The sequence below is a fragment of the Amphiprion ocellaris genome, chromosome 22 (genome assembly GCF_022539595.1).
Source record: "Amphiprion ocellaris isolate individual 3 ecotype Okinawa chromosome 22, ASM2253959v1, whole genome shotgun sequence".
Taxonomy (NCBI): domain Eukaryota; kingdom Metazoa; phylum Chordata; class Actinopteri; family Pomacentridae; genus Amphiprion; species Amphiprion ocellaris.
The window spans coordinates 6607674-6618985 of record NC_072787.1 but is presented as its reverse complement, the minus strand read 5'-3'; positions in this window follow the sequence as shown (position 1 = coordinate 6618985).

Below are 11312 nucleotides of genomic sequence, written 5' to 3'. Positions count from 1 at the left end.
CACAGCGTAGACAAATTTTAAGCACATTTTTTGACTGATATTACCATAAATATAAAATGTCAATTAAACCCAATCAAATTTCAATTTAAGTTTCAGGCAGGAAGAGGAAAACTTGGGAGTTTGATACCAGGTAGCAACAGAAATCAGCATTCACTTCAGGAAATGATACTTTCAAATATGTGAGTTTGCATATCGTGCCCCAAACTCCAGCATTCATCCATGTGATGGGATCATAAAAGGCAAGAGATGTGTTGAGGTGAATGAGGCACGAAGCAGCAGCCACTGCTGGTATTTTCCTTTAACAGACGCTTAAATCCTCTCACGTCTTCTCAGATGATTTGATTCTACACCTGGCAACTTTTATGACCTTTCCTTCTAACCAGGCAATATCCTGATAATGGCATCTGTCTCGAGTTTTCTAGCAGCTACATAAACTTACCCTGTCACTCTTTCTTTTTTTACCTGATTTGATTTGATTTATATAAGTTAGGGTTATATAAGACATCTGTTAAGTTGAGATTATATAAGGTGTCTGTTGCACAGTTGAATTGGACAATATCATAGACTGTTGCTGAATGCTCAAAGGGAATCTAAAGGAAACTGTGGTTTTGTTGGGGTTCTCTGTAATATTGTAAGGTCCTCCCCTTACTATGTGTAACACTAAGTACTGAGTCCCCTGAGATAGAATACATTGTGAATATAAATAAAACTGAAGTGAAAATTGAATTGAATAGAACTCCAGACTCTGCTGTGTGCAGTATACTAAACATGGCAAACTTTAAATCATATACACTATATTGCCAAAAGTATTCGCTCACCTGCCTTGACTCGCATATGAACGTAAGTGACATCCCATTCCTAATCCATAGGGTTCAATATGACGTCAGTCCACCCTTTGCAGCTAGAACAGCTTCAACTCTTCTGGGAAGGCTGTCCACAACGTTTAGGAGTGTGTTTATGGGAATTTTTGACCATTCTTCCAGAAGCACATTTGTGAGGTCACACACTCTAATTCATCCCAAAGGTGTTCTATGGGGTTGAGGTCAGGACTCTGTGCAGGTCAGTCAAGTTCATCCACACCAGACTCTGTCATCCATGTCTTTATGGACCTTGCTTTGTGCACTGGTGCACAGTCATGTTGGAAAAGGAAGGGGCCAGCTCCAAACTGTTCCCACAAAGTTGGGAGCATGGAATTGTCCAAAATGTCTTGGTATGCTGAAGCATTCAGAGTTCCTTTCACTGGAACTAAGGGGCCAAGCCCAGCTCCTGAAAAACAACCCCACACCATAATCCCCCCTCCACCAAACTTTACACTTGGCACAATGCAGTCCGACAAGTATGGTTCTCCTGGCAACCGCGAAACCCAGACTCGTCCATCAGATTGCCAGATGGAGAAGCTTGATTCATCACTCCAGAGAAGGCGTCTCCACTGCTCTACAGTCCAGTGGAGGCGTGCTTTACACCACTGCATCCCACACTTTGCATTGCACTTGGTGATGTATGGCTTGGATGCAGCTGCTCGGCCATGGAAACCCATTCCATGAAGCTCTCTGCTGAAGCACTGTTCTTGAGCTAATCTGAAGGCCACATGAAGTTTGAAGGTCTGTAGCGATCGACTCTACAGAAAGTTGCCGACCTCTTTGGCACTATGCACCTCAGCATCCACTGACCCTGCTCCGTCAGTTTACGTGTCCTACCACTTGGTGGCTGAGTTGCTGTCGTTCCCACACACTTCCACTTTCTTATAATACAGCTGACAGTTGACTGTGGAATATTTAGGAGCGAGGAAATGTCACGACTGGATTTGTTGCACAGATGGCATCCTATCACAGTTCCACGCTGGAATTCACTGAGCTCCTGAGAGCGACCCATTCTTTTACAAATGTTTGTAAAAGCAGTCTGCAGTCTGCATGTAGCCATGGAAGTGATTGGAACACCTGATTCTGATTATTTGGATGGGTGAGTGAATACTTTTGGCAATATAGTGTAAGTAGTTCTGTTCAAACTTCCTGAAAGCACAGTTTGCACCAAGTAGTAAAATCTGTAAAAGCATTAAAGGACTGAACAAGGCAGATAGGAGTTGATTAGATATAGAAGAGGGTTTGAACACGACCAAGGACCTTTTGGACCTATGACACATACATGAATGCGGCGTGACATTAGGTTTGGCTCCTTTAGGAGACCATAATCTAATCGACTATGGCAGATTGTCCATGGATGTAGCGGATATCAGATTACAAGAGCATTTTTCATTCATTCAAATGAAAGCTGCTGAGTGGCACACCCTGAAAAAATGCTTAGGTCATTCTGCCTGAGGTACCCTCTTCCACACACTTCCACAGTCTTAGGCCTTGTAGAATATGCCCATTATTGTTCTTCTCAGTCAAACCTGCACCCTTTGTAGTTTTTGTGCCAGCAGAGGAACTCTTAAACTCTGTCTCACCTCAAAAGTCAGCAAAGGCTTTTTACCCTCAGGCAGTTAGAGCAATGAGCAGTAGGCACTCTACATTATTCAGTGATTTATATTATTGTGGGATTTCGTGTATATCGCTGGTCGTATCATGTTAAAAGCTAAGAGACAGGCAAGTCAGATTCATTTGGATTTACAATTGTACCTTTTAAACATGCATCTATCAGCCACAACATTAAACCCACTGAAGGGTGACAGGAAAGTTTGGGTTCTGACATTCACATGGATGTTGTTTTGACATAACACAAACTTAAACACTGTTGGAAACTAAGCATACCCCCTCCATGGCAATGGCAGCAGCCTACCCCAGCAGGTCAGCGCACCCTGCTTGAGGACAAGGAACAGCTTGAGGAACATGACCAAGAGCCCACAGTGTTTATCCAACTACCCAGATCCTGTTCTGATTGAGAACACAATGAACCTTAGAGCTGTTCTGGTGGCTCAAGGAGGACCTAGACCAGCAGTCCCCAACCTTTTTTGCGCCATTGTTCGGTTTAATGTCAGACAATATTTTCACGGACCGGCCTTTAGGGTGTGGCGGATAAATACAACAAAATAAAATGATACCACCGACATAAAAACTGTGGTGTTTCCTAAATATAATAATGGACGTGAATCCACTGTGTACTCATATGCAATTCTATTAGCAGCGTCCTCGTAACATTACGCCAACAACTCAACATGAGTAACATCCTCTCTGCCCCCTAACACTCTCTGGTCGCTATGGTAACGTTGAAACATGCCTTCAAAATAAAATACACCACAAAAACAAATTTAATTGCATGAAAAATGCAACTTACCATAACACTGAATCAGTGGGAGCCCTAAGCTTGTTTCTCTGCAACGAGACGGACTCGTCAACCTGGAGTGTGTACCGTGGTGATATATTAATCCTCTCCAACAACTGTGTCTCAGTGTCCTCTGCTATTTTCTCAATGTGCCGAGTGACGGTGCTAGCCGAAAGAGGCACTAGTGCTATCTTTTTAACCACAGCCTCTCCTAGAAGTTCACGGAAAATGTCTTTAGTGGTAGGCAGAATCTATTCTTCACCAATAGTGAATGGCTTCTTAGCCTTAGCAATACGGTTAGCCACCAAGTATGATGCTCCCAGTGCACTCACATTTGTTGATGTGGTGGCCCTCAGTAACTGCTTCTGTCCTTCTTGTTCACGCTTTTGTCTTTCAAAATACTCCAAAGACTTGTCTTTTAGTGCAGGGTGCTTGGTCTCCAAGTTGCGAAGCAGTTTTGAAGGCTTCCTTGCCTCATTAGAAAGCGACTTGCCACATATTATGCAGAGTGGGCTTGGTGCGTGGGAATCACCTGTCCCGATAAATCCATATTTTAAGTAGGACTCCTGGTATTGTCTGTTAAATGCAGCTTTCTTTTTCTTGGAAGTCGTAGACTCTTTTTCTGTCTCCTCACTGGGCTTTTTCCCCTTGGCAAAGAAACTTTCCAAAGACGTTTGTTTTTACTCGTTTTGCTAGCTTGTGGGTTTAATTTTAGCGATGAAGTACCGCATGGCCGAGACGCTCAGATAATAAATGAAAGTGAAATAATTTCTTTATTCTTTCTGTGCGGAATGACCCACAGACCAGTACCAGTCTGCGACCTGGGGGTTGGGGATCGCTGTCCAAGACAATATTTTTATTCCTATGGCTCATTGGTGTATTTGACGATAAACATGACTTTGAAACTTGAGCATTATTAAGATTGTGAGCGGATGAGCAGATCCACTAACCCACGACTAGATTTTGAGGACAATTATGTCATTTTGATTTGTTCATATAGGTAAGCTTCTTAACTTGGAGAAATTATTGCAATTCCCAAGTTCACATTTTTTTCTGTTGATGATTGTTTAGTTTAGGAGCTGCTACAAGTAGTTGTTTTTACTTTGTGAGTTTATGCCAGTTGCGTGCTAACATTGAACACTGCTTTGCATGGAGTGCAGCTGGAGCAACAGTTTACAAGGATAATTTGCAGTCTCACAGGTAACAAGGACCAGCAAGCACTGAAACACCAACTATTCCTGTGAGAGATGCAAACACTGAGGAGGAAAAGCATTAACAGGCAAACAAACCTACAATAGTATGCTGAGAGTCAGAAAAGGACTTCAAAGCAACAATAAATTGCCTATATGCATACTGTGCTGCTGTGATTGAAATATGGAAAAAATTTATAGACCTCACTGTAACATCGATGCTCATTTAATGGCATTTATTGATGCTGTTTTAAAGGCATATTAAAGTTTATGCAAATGCTAGCTTGTTTAGTTTTATACCACTTTATATGACTATATTGTTTAATCCTCCACCAGAGAATTACCGATCTTGATATTCTATCTACTCCTTCTCCTACTTGTGTGAAGTTTATAATACTCTTAAGATAACAAGGGAACATTAGAGTAAATCAAATGAAGACCTGGGTTTCCTGCCTGCATTTGCCAAGTTTTACTCATTACTTTTTGATCTCACGTGGAAGCATAAAGATATGAAAGCTAATCATTTGAAATCAGACTTCTGGTTTCAGAGAAATAGAAGCACCAATTCAGCTTATGTTCTCCTGGTCAATGTGCCAGAAGAGATTCTTCCATACAAGCAAAAACAGATGAAGCAGAAATGAGGAACTTCTCAGCATACAGTGGTACTGACATATCTCGGTGATGTCCCTTTGCCTGCACTGGGGAATACAGGCTGCTATCAAAACTCGCCCAGGGCTATAACCTTTGTTCTCTGATATCAAACCCATACAATCGAGCTGTATGGGATCAAAATCTGAGAGTAACATTGATATTCAGGCAAAATAGCAACAGTGGCCTTTGAAATTATCTTTTCCATGCAAGACCATCCATTTCCATTCCAAATGCACTACATTAGGACACACTATATCACAGAGGGAAACAGTGGGGAATTCAATCGATGTTCACTTTGAAATCCACCCCAGTAAAATTTCTACTTTCCCTCAGTTCACCTGGCATGATGGTGATGTGGCATGTGTGTGTATGTGTGTGTGTGTGTGTGTGTGTGCGTGTGTGCACACGTGTGGTGTCAGCAGGGTTTGTGTATGCAGAGCATGCTGTGTGTTGCAGTAAATCGTAGCAGATTCCTCCCAGGGGGACGTGAGGATGAACCGAGGGGAGAGTGAAGCAGGACTGGTGGGGGGCTGGTTTGGTGGAAGAAGCTGACAGAAACATTATTCAAATCATCTCCTCTGCTTTCTTTTTGACTTCTTTTTTTTCCCTCCTCCCCCCTCTCCCCCCTCTCCCTCAGCTGCACACTAATACCCAACGTTTAGTCGCAGCGAGAGAGCGATAGCTGGAACAATTCATGAGGGGTTTCCACCTTCCCCGTCCCTGCCTCCTTAGCGTCGAAGGTTCCAGACTCCTACAGCGGAATTACATGTACATCGGCCCTCCTCGACTCAGGGGCCCTGGTGTTTATGAATCAAATATTTGATTTGGAAGGACACCGGTACTCGCTATTGCCAAGTGCCATCTGAACAATAGAAAGGTCACAGTGAATCCGGCCACTTGCAGCCTGCCGGGCTCAGACGCTGCTGCTTCTGCTGGTGGTAGGAGAGAGAGAGAAAGCAGGGAGAGGGGGGACATGAAGGGATGAAGGAGGAAAATAAATGGGGAGAAGAGAGGAGCAGGAGTAAGACATGGGGGGATGGGAGGAGAGGAAGAGGGGGAGATGGAGGAAGCAGCATTCTGCAAAGCTGTCGCTTGGACATATTGTGCTTTGATGGGTTGGCTTTCATTTTTACTGCCGTTTTTCTTTGCTGTGGAGGAGCAGTATTAAAGTCTTCAATCTCAAGCTGATATTACAGGACTCACAGCAGATTGTGATAAACAGCACTGCGCCTGCCTGGGCACTTCCTCTCTGAACATCTGTTGGAGCATCACACGGTGACAAAAGCAATGTAATTATAATGCACCACCTAAACCTACATACCACACAGGACCTCGTGCCGTTCTTTAAAGTAGGTGTCACTTTGGCAGACGAACAGTCGGCCTGGAAGGGGGAATGAGTGAGTGCGTGGGTGAGTGGGTGGGTGGGAGGATGCACATAGCTGTGTGTTTTCCGGAGCTTACAAAATCACAAGTGACTGCAGGTAAGCCTTTTCATGTTGCACTGTAGAATTACAGCAGCGGTCTCCAAATTCAAGGGAACTGAATCACGTTAACACACAAACAGTGTTACACAATGGAGCAGATGGTAAATCAACACCTGCACTTCACCTTGCTTTACCAATCAGCCATTTCAGGTGGAAAAAAATATCAAAGGGCCATTGTCTCTCATGAGGTTTCATGATTTCTCCTTGTCTCTCAAAACTAAACTGGGGTGTCAAACATGCAGCCAGTGGGAAAAATCCGGCCATTTGCAAAGTGTAAAACCTGCAGATAAGACATCAACTGCAGATTGGAAATTAGTAAAACTATGAATTTAAAATAATTTCTTGACCATGACAGGTTGTTTTGATAATAAAGAAAAATACTAGATTGCTCATGGTTCTTTTGTCGCTTTGTGTCTCATTTTTGTAATATTTCATCTTGTTTTAGTTGTTTATTGCCTTTTTTGTGTTTGACTTCTCGTTAGTCTCATGTTTTTGTCGTTTTGCATTTCCTTCTTTTCCCGCTTGTGTTTTTTTTGATTTTTGTCATTTTGTGTTTGCTTTATTCATTGTTTTGTACCTTTTTTTGTCTCATTTGTGTCCAATTTTTTGTGGCTTTGTTACATTTTTGTTAAATTTTTTCTTTTTTGTTTTGCTTTGTGTCATTTGTCTCATTTTTGTCATTTTCTGCTTCATTTTTGTAATATTTTGTCTTGTTTTTGTTGTTTTTTTGTCTTTTTTTGCCTGACTTTTAAGTAAAATACTATATCATCCAGTTGCAGACACCTGTGACTAAATGTTTTTTGCCTTTGTAGACACTCTGTGATCTGTTAATTGGAGTGTGTAAATGATAAACTGAGGCATAATGTTGTTGAAATTGAATTTGTTTTTCTTGAGAAATTACTAAATCAAAGGAAAAATTTGGAGTTGCGGTTATTTATAGGTTTTTATGATGTGATTTTACTGGTACAGTCCACTTGAGATGAAATTCGACTGAATGTGGCCCCTGAATTAAAATGAGTTTGACACCACTGAACTAAACTGTAGCCTCAGCAACAAGATTTTCACCCAAAAGATGAGGGTTTATGTGCCATGGGGTTCATTTTTACAGACTTGCATTTCATTTTCATTCGTTTATTTCTGGTTTTTACTTGCTGTTTAGCTAGGTTTAGTACTTCTTTAAGTTACTGAAGATGGCATGGTTTAAAAATAAAATACAACCCTTTCACAACATATTTGAAGCTTCTCCTTCATCTTCTGGGTTTCCAGGGTGGTGAATCCCTCCACATCTAATATATGACTAGTTGTTTGAAAAGGAGCCACAGTACAGCAACATACATACACATAATCTGGCAGAAAATACATTTTCCTTCAAACCAGAACTGGGAATGCAGTTTAGTTATGTATGAGCTTAACATTGTGGAGACAGAGCTGTGCTATCTGACATTACAACAACCATCCTGTCCGACAGACATCTTCAGTAATAAGCTGTTTCTGTGGCTGAGTTTCAGTGTCCCTCCAAAGGCAAATTGCAGCATTATGCACCTAAAACCACACCTCACGTATGAAGTAATAACCGGTTTTCATGGGAACAACACACCTACAGACGTTTCTTAACCAATTTCGCAAAAAAGATTGAGTTGGTTTTTGGAAAAGAGTTAATGTGAAAAAGACATTTTTATATTATTTATGGCGAAGCAAAGATTTAACTCAGATGACTTGTTTCTCTTTATTTTGTTGTCTTTGTCTCCTGACAGCATGAAACACAGTCAGAACCAGATGACGTAAAATAATAGCTAAAACTTGTCCAATGTTAAATCAAACTTCTGTCCATTTTTCTTTCATGGATGGCAAAAGTTTTGCTTGTTTCTTCTTCTTCAAGGGTGATGAGGGGAAGGGAAACAGCTGGTTTATGCAGCCTAATTTATCAAGGAAACAAACTTAATTCAGATTTTGTCAGATTTTTCACAGCATTTCAAAAATCTGCTTCAAACAATAAAATGTAAACAAGGCTATGAAGTAGCCTGCTATACCGTAATTTCAATTACCTCATAATTTTTTATGAGTTTTACCCCATGAGCTTTTTATGACATGACAACAGTCATCACATTCTACAAACACCTTCTGTAATAAGCTGCTAAAGCACTATCAGCATTTTATCAGACATTTCTCACACTAAAGCAAATCACAGCTGATAACTTTCCTACTTAAGTCAGAATTTTGCACACCTGAAACTGCACCTTTTCAAATCTCATATGAAGTAATAACCGACCACAATGGCAATGACACACCTACAGTATGTACAGTATGTTCCTGTCCATATGGCACTGATGACGCTCAACGATGCGTTGCAGTCGTGTTAGTTCACACAACACGTCCACGCTGCACACACCTGCATCACAGCACAATAGCTCTTGACTAATGTTACACAACCCAGTGCCCTAACAGGCTGAGTCAGCCCATATGGTGCAATAGTGGAGAGTATGCTATGTATCACTTGACAACGACAGGAAGAGGGTGTGGACCCGTATTTACAGTCCCAGGTAGATGATAAGTCTGAGTCCACTCCTAGGCCACAAATCCTTCAGAGAGCTGCTCAGGTTCAGAGGTCAGCATGTAAATGCACAATGTAATCTGCAGACAAACAGCCCAGCCCTCGGTACAGTCATCAAGGTAAATATTGCTGCGCTCATTCGTCTCGCCGAGTGTCTCGTAGCCTCAATGTACATTTCATAAATGCTGATGAGCTGCCAGTCAATAACTATTAGGCCAGCGGTTATTGCTGTGTAACATGTCTGGGCCCATTGTTTGAGATGGGAACGCCCATGATTAATTCAGCTGCACATTCAGCTACTTGGAAAAACCATGTGGAGGAGGATTACAGTCAAGGTTGTTGGCCCTGGTGGCTGGAGGCCAAGAGTGGGAGACAGATAGAGAAATGCAAAGAGAGGGGGAGAAAAAAAAGAAAAACACAGAGGAAAAGGAAGACGTATAAGACCCCCGCAGTGAATGAGACTGCCTACTTATCAGCCATGAGCGTGATGTGCAAACAGAGGCCTTTCAGGGCTGCCAGGCACACAATAGCTTTGTTTGCTATGCAATAGAAACCAGTTGTTCGCTGCTGAGTCAATATTTACTGCCTAATGGAATGTGTGCTCTGCTACTACCCCTGCTCAACAGCACCAGATTGGAGGAGGGACTTCTTACCTCCTTTCTGTCTTTCACCCCTCCACCATCATCATGCTCTGTCCCTCTTCGTCCTTCCCTCCCTCTTATCTCCCTATCGTCTCATCCTTTACTTCCTTTACTCCCCCCTTCAGAGTTTTGTTACTCCCCCCTCCCTCCTCATCCTTTCCTTCCCCTTTTCAGTCAATCACATATCATATCTCTCGCATCTGCACCTCCCCTCGGCATGCATAAAAACAGTAGTGGAAACTCCATATAAGGCTCTGTTTGGGACCAAGAGAGCACCATGCTGAAAATGAGATCACTTATCAGGTAATTTAACAAAGGAAAGCCCTAATCCTGAGAATTCTTAGTGGACTTGTAAAAGGAAAGAGGAGGAGAAGGTAAACAAATAACCAGAGTGGACAATCTTCTGCTTCTCAAGGCCAATAACCTACCAAGGCCGTGGCACTAACAGAGAGAGAGGGATAGCTTAGCGATGAGATCACTGCGCTAACAGAATGATCCCTTTGTGCCCGAGCCCGATAGAAGGCAGCGAGTGCGATACACGTGGTATTTACACCGTGGCTTCTAATAAACTACAGCTAATCACAGGCAAGTTTCTAAAAGGTGCATGGAGGCCATCGGAGCACAAACACAGCAGCAGCATGCCTTCCTGGATGAGTGCGCCGTACAGTGTGACTGCGTATTGATTCTGCCACCTTCACACACAGAAGCACACCTTCGCCCAGGTGTGAAAGGATAACTAGAGGCATGACACACTTGTCCGAATACTTTAAAGGTTTTTTTTTTTTTTTTTTCCGCCAGCCACCCCGACAATCCATTCCTTTCAGTCATGCTTCAGTATCGTTTCCTTACAGCCCCGAGGATTACTGAGGAGAGGACAGTTGTGGGAGTGACGGTGTGTACGTGTGTGTGTATATGTGTGAGTGTGTGTGTTGGGGGGGTGGAGGAGGTTTCCATAGTGACACCAAGGCAATGAAAAGATTGGACCAGTGGAGTGTGCAGTGGGTGCCAGTGTGTGTCTATGTGTGCTCACGGGTTCAGCTCTGTAGCTCTGAGTTGAGACACAGTGGAACCATTCATGATCTACTATCTGGCCCCCAGTGGCCTTCACTCCTAAATCAGAGCCAGCTTGCAGAGCTCAGTTCCCTGTGGTGTTTTCTTTTTGCACCCAAATCCACTACACTAAGTGGGGAAAAAAAAAGAAGATAAATTATTATTCTAATAGTGTTTGATGTATTCTGCCATCTTCTCCCTCCCACACATTATAGTCTCTTCATTTCTGTCCAACAACTTTGCCAAAGTGACGAGGTCGTGTTTAATACCCCTGTCATAAAGAAGAGAAATTGATGGCTTTGAGTTGTGTTTGCTAATGGTTTCATGCTGGCCGAGGGATAAACAATTAGTGGGAGACATATTCATTGTCTCTAATTATCCTTTCTGCACGCAGATTAAATGTTTTCATAAGTTTGGCTCCTAACGAGCCAAATCCTCTCAATATACGGGCATTACATCTGTCCACATTCCGAAACAAAATCACTTA